The sequence below is a fragment of the Schistocerca americana genome, chromosome 2 (genome assembly GCF_021461395.2).
Source record: "Schistocerca americana isolate TAMUIC-IGC-003095 chromosome 2, iqSchAmer2.1, whole genome shotgun sequence".
Classification (NCBI taxonomy): Eukaryota; Metazoa; Arthropoda; class Insecta; order Orthoptera; family Acrididae; genus Schistocerca; species Schistocerca americana.
The window spans coordinates 745,587,121-745,593,168 of NC_060120.1; the positions used below are offsets into that span (position 1 = coordinate 745,587,121).

Below are 6,048 nucleotides of genomic sequence, written 5' to 3' on the forward strand. Positions count from 1 at the left end.
TTTAGTAAACATTTGTGACCGTGTCCCATATTGCAATTACTGTTGTTAAATAAAAGAACATACTAACTATAGCACTCCGTCTTCAGGCCACAAGTGGCCCATCGGGACCATTCGACCGCCGTGTCATCCTCAGGTGAGGAAGCGGATAGGAGGGGCATGTGGTCAGCACACCGCTCTCCCGGTCGTTATGGTGGTTTTCTTTGACTGGAGCCGCTACTATTCGGTCGAGTAGCTCCTCAGTTGGCATCACGAGGCTGAGTGCACCCCGAAAAATGGCAACAGCACATGGCGGCTGGATGGTCACCCATCCAAGTGCCGGCCACGTCCGACAGCGCTTAACTTCGGTGATCTCACGGGAACCGGCGTATCCACTGCGGCAAGGCCGTTGCCAACATGCTAACTATGCGGGTTGTCAATTAACAGTAAGATCAGTACGGGAAGATGTGGTAAAGTAGCCAGCATGGGAAAAGTGGCCATTGGATATTTTTTGCCCTGAACAGTGCTGCTGCCTGGCGAGAAGTGGTCAGACTAGTTCTAATGTGCATATCTCGTCACTGTTGTCCGTGAGATTGACAGAGGAACTTAGTTGCGTTATTTTTTAGTGAAAACGTCTTGTTTTCGAATCGTCCGATGTAAACTACGTCATTTACATTATTCTTGCTACCTCACTTGCATCTAGATCAAACATTTCTTACAGTATCAATGTTTGAACAATGTCTTTTGGCCTACGAATGTAGTTCCTCGTTATCTAATTCAATTTGATAGTTTATTCTGTGCCGGCCGCTGTGGTCGAGCGGTTCTAGGCGCTTCAGTCCGGAACCACGCGGCTGCTACGGTCGCAGGTTTGAATCCTGTCTCGGGCATGGATGTGTGTGACGTCCTTAGGTTAGTTAGGTTTAAGTAGTTCTAAGTTCTAGGGGACTGATGATCTTAGATGTTAAGTCCCATAGTGCTTAGAGCCATTTAATCATTTTCTGAAGTTTATTCTGTGCATCACTATGGCGACATGGAGTTCGATCGGGAAAAGTGGCCGAGGTGTTCACCACGCGTAATATGACAAAAAAAGAAGTTATGATCCGTCGTTCTATCCCTTGGTGACAATTTTGAATTAATTAAGTCATGTTATTTAAAACGTCTCCTATTTCACGTAATACACAAGTCCGACTGAAAACGGTCTGCTGCTGACACTTGCGGTTCGCCCTCAGATTCGTGAGCCACAACCTCGTTTATGCCATTTATAGTGTCCTCATCTGTCCTTACACGTTTGTCCACGATAAGTTTGTTTGTCGCAAGCACTATTTATACAATCAGAATACACTACCAACACCATATTTCGTGGAACAAAGCACTGGCTGTCCGATACTTGGGTACACGTTCACACATGGTTCAACCTGATCACACTCCCCTCCACCGCTGGAGAACTGCAACGTCATCACGAAGGGACTATAAAAGTGAGTTGTGAGATTGTTGGGCAAACACGATCTATATAAAAAGAAGAAGAACAAGCCATACAAGACATGAGATTACAATAACGACTGCAGCAATCGGATACGAAATGACCCACCCGTGGTTCTAAGAAAATCTGGCGTCTAGGCAGTAATACAAAACAGTGACGAACGAAACAAATAAGGGGCGGGTCGCGGGTGACGCAGTCACGATTCTACTTTCGAAGGAAGTAATTTTCCTGCGTAGCGTCTTCCTTCATTATTTAACAATTATCTAATTTGGTTCCACTGGACACAATCAAGCAACATCACGACAAAAATTGTTATGCTCGCAGCATGTTGTATTCCTGCGGAACTTACAGGACTTGTGTGAACTTTGGAAGGTATGAGATGAGGTACTGCTGGAAGTACAGGTGTGAGTGCGTCTCGTGAGTAGTGTTTAGGTAGCTGACCACTCGCCCGCAGAAGGTGAAGGTCCCCCGTTCGTGTCTCCGTCCATCACACGGTTTCAATCTGCCAGTAAGTTTCACTTCATGTGTGTTTCCGATTGAACAACGACGGTAACACATTTTTGTGTGTGATGCATTGTGGCACACTGAAAAATCCCGCATAAGGGTTTAACTTTCTCCATGTTACCTGCAGACTTCACAAGGGGGATGGCTGTACCGGTGCCTAGGATGTTTGTGAGAAAGATTTATTAGTAACGCCATCACGTGTTGCTTTATCTCCACACCGATGAGTGGAATATATAATGCTGTAAGTATAATATTTTCTATTGTAATGTGGGTTGATAGTGCTCAAACAAAATAAATTAGTAACTGCAAAAGAAATAAGACTGATCACTAGTATCCGGACATAGAATATTGGGCATTAATATGCGTCAGGGCCATCCATCGCTTTTATAACGGGTAAACTCCGGTGGGGGCAGTGTCAATGAGGTATCACAATGTGGAGGAGTGACAGTCCAATTTTCCTCAAGAGCCGAAACCAGAGAAAGTAGTGATTTTGGACAATGGGGTCTGGAGCGAAGTCGACGTTCTAGGTCATGTCAAACGTGTTCCATTGGGTTCAGGTCACGACCCGGGCTAGGCCAATCCATTTCAGGAACGTTATTTTCCACAAACAATTCTGTTACAGATGCTGTTTTATGACGGGGTGCATTGTCAGGCCGGTTCGTCTAACGTAAGCAGTACACAACGCTGTAAAAAACATTCATGTCCTTTGGCATTTGGCGCTTTCTAAAACGCAATGACTAACCACGAAAAACGCCCCCAGAATACCTTAAACACACCTTCCTCCGTATTTCATTTGTCGCACTAGACATGACACCAGATAACGTTGTGCAGGTATTCCAGGCTTTCGGCACATCCACACGGTATAGCGCCGCTGATCATTCAAAATCACTCATCCACTAACCAGTGGCGTCGCTCTTTATACCACTTTAAGCGTCGCTTAGCACTGGCGACAGAAATGTGTGGCTCAATGGGGAGCTGCTCGACCGTTATACTCCGTTCATTTTAACTCACTACGCACAGTCACTGTGCTAGGTGACTGCTCGCACCACTTTGGAACTCACAACTGATTCCTTCCGCTAACTTCACGCGATTTTTTAGATTCACCCTCCGCAATGTTTGACGGTTCCTGTCCGTCAATACATGAGGTCTGCCTGGTGTTGTTCCTTCGCATTTCTGTTTGACAACCACATCACCGACAGTTGATTTGGGCAGATTTAGGAGGGTTTAAATGTCCCTGATGGATTTGTATCTCGAATGACTAGTCCACTGAGTTCTCAGGAAGGATTCTCCCTTCGCGCTCCTTCCTGCCTATATGTCGTCACCTCGAACTATCAGACAGTACTGCCGATTTCAACAACGACGGGTACTTTTAATACCAATAATAATTGAAGGCTAATTCTGTAACAGTATTCTGAAACAGTGTAATTTAATCAGAAAACTACTCTGAGAGCGTCTTTAAGCGAGCAGCTAATTACTGAGTTCTTTGTGAAAGAACTGCCACTAATTTTGGTACTTACTGTCGTTTGTTGCTGGTGGAACAAGATTATGTGAAAGAACTAAGGGTATTTGATGCCACTTCGCGCCCACGTAAGCCGAACATATTTGTATTATTTCTTTTTGGATTCGAAGCTTCAACATTATCTGTGTCGTTTTCACTACAAGGTGCTGCCCGAAAGTTCAAGAAATATGAGTTTTCCACGCAAATGGTTACTCGTACCCTTGAATACCGACATGTGTCTCCCCGTACATCCTTCCTGAAACAGTGTAGGAAACGAATGCGAACAGAGTGGTATAGGTAGCTGCTGGTAAGCATATTTCCGTTGTCGTATTCTCATGAGTATGCGATTTAACAATGGTTGACTTGAAACAGTAACGTGTATGTATAAAGACTCGGTTTAACTTGGAAAAAAGTGCTACAGAAATGCACTATATGTCGAAGAAAGGTTTTTGGCTATAACGCATCAGGTCTGGCCCAGACTTGCGAGTGGTATAAGCGTTTTAAAATCGGGCGAACATCGTTTGGTGACGACGACCGTTCCGGTCGTAGACAGACCACCCAAGACTTCTTCAACACGTTGGGGTACATGTCGCATCTTTCAGCGAGGATGTGCCAAGATTGCTTGAAGAGGATGAGTAAAAACATCGCCTGAAAGTCTGCAGCGAACTTATACAACTGCTCCAAGACGCGCCGCTTGACTTCTGAAAATGAAGTTGAAGGGGTAAAAATTTGATACAGAGGAGGAGATTCAAGCGAAGTCGCAAAGGGAATTAAACATTCCAACAAGATAAGATTTCAGGATGCATTTCAAAGTGACAGAACCGTTAGGAGCAGTATATTCGCTCCCAGGGGCTCTGTTTTGAAGGAGCTGGTGCAGAATAAGATCTAAGTAAGATCTAATAATTTTGATTAATATACCTCTGGAAACTTCGGATACCGTTAATCGGATCATTAAGAAAATAAACTGAGTATCTTAGACTCCGTTTCTAGATCATTTTACAAAACTGTAATCCGAAAATTGACTGCTGTGGCTTACAAGTTGAGTGGTAGGACTAGTATTCTGGCGAAGCGGCGGTGAAGTATTAATAAGGGCATCCTGATTTATGAACCCCTTGGTTCCTTACACAGGCCAAAGCCTAGTCGTTCCTCTACGAATCGCCATCGAAGCTAATGCACCATATTTAACAATTTGGATATCGACGAGACTAGAGCTTCAGCTCCAACCCTGCTTTTCCCACTCAATACACGATTCGCGTCGCACGGTGGTTGGCACTTCGTGAAGATACGCCGGGTACGCTCAGAAAAAAGAGTCGCCATTATTTGTTTATTTTGATCTTGATATGATCCAATTAAGCATACGGACTTTCATGGGCAAACAGTACCTTGTGCTAGACGGTAGCAGCTGTCAGCATGAAAGAATTTGTGAGGCCGAATCCTATATTAAGCCCTGGCCCAATGTACCATCATCGTTTAGTCTAACGAAAATTCCAAGGACGAGAAAGCACCTATTCTTCTCCACATCAGATTTATTGTCGGCAGCCTTCAGAGTGGAGTGGTGCGGGCCGACATCACTTCCTGTCCTGTGCCAGCATCTTCATCTCAGAGTAGCAATTACAACCCAACGATTTCGACTAGATACATTTCCATTTTTGTCTTCTCCTACACTTTTTGCCTTCCATAGTGGATCAAATACTCGGGTGGAGAGATACGAGGTGCTGCAAACATTCCGCTGGCCTGATGACAAATACTATATGTGCCATACACGTATCTCCTGAATTAACACCTTCCGCAGAAAACAGTCCCAATAACCACACTTAAAATAAGTCTTGTCAGAAATCTGGTTATTAAATTAAAAATATTGAGAGTAACACATAACGAAACACAACGAAATAAACTGCTCAGTTCTTTCCTCAACATAACCGCAGTTGATCCCTAAAGAGAGAAAGGACATAAAATGAGAGAATTATTGAGTTGCACGATTTATGATCGGTGAGCGAAATTGTCCATTTCGAATTATGGTGTTCGCACTGACCTTCCAGAGAGTTTTATGCGAGATGAGCTGTTAAGCTATGCGATACCGAAAAATCCATTTTTTTCCAATAGGTGGGAACGGTACGAACTGTTGGCCGTTTAAACTTTCTTCCAGCAGCGTGGCGGTAGTAGTTTGGCGGTTGGGAACAGGACGGGGGGAGGGGCAGGGCTACTGTTGAACCTTCTTTTCAACATCTTTGTACGATCAGTACAGCCTGCTTTAGGAAGAATCATGTCGGTGGCTCTGCATCTAAAGCATATTTCTGATCGTTTAGTTGCATCTTTGTGAGTTTTATGTTTGGCAAGTAACAATTCTTCTTTGTAATGCACTCCAATATTTTCGTGGATTTATTTAGTCCTAATCCAAACAATCTAAGAAGTCTAAGCAGTATTCGTTTAGGAAATAAAATATGCCTTTTTCTAAATGCAATTTGTTCCAGACGCGATTTGCCTTTTATTTAAGGCAGCTTCGGTGGAATCTAGAATGATACAGTTTTGTTTTGATATGCGATATTTCTAAATTATAGAACAGTTTTAGTCTTATTTTCTCACGTACATA

At 43.7% G+C, this 6,048-nt stretch overlaps 1 pseudogene; it reads right to left on the reverse strand.

The window, feature by feature from the left end:
- Window positions 1-273: 273 nt before the first annotated feature.
- On the reverse strand, window positions 274-390 carry LOC124597218 (annotated as a pseudogene).
- Between the last annotated feature and the right edge of the window lie 5,658 nt (window positions 391-6,048).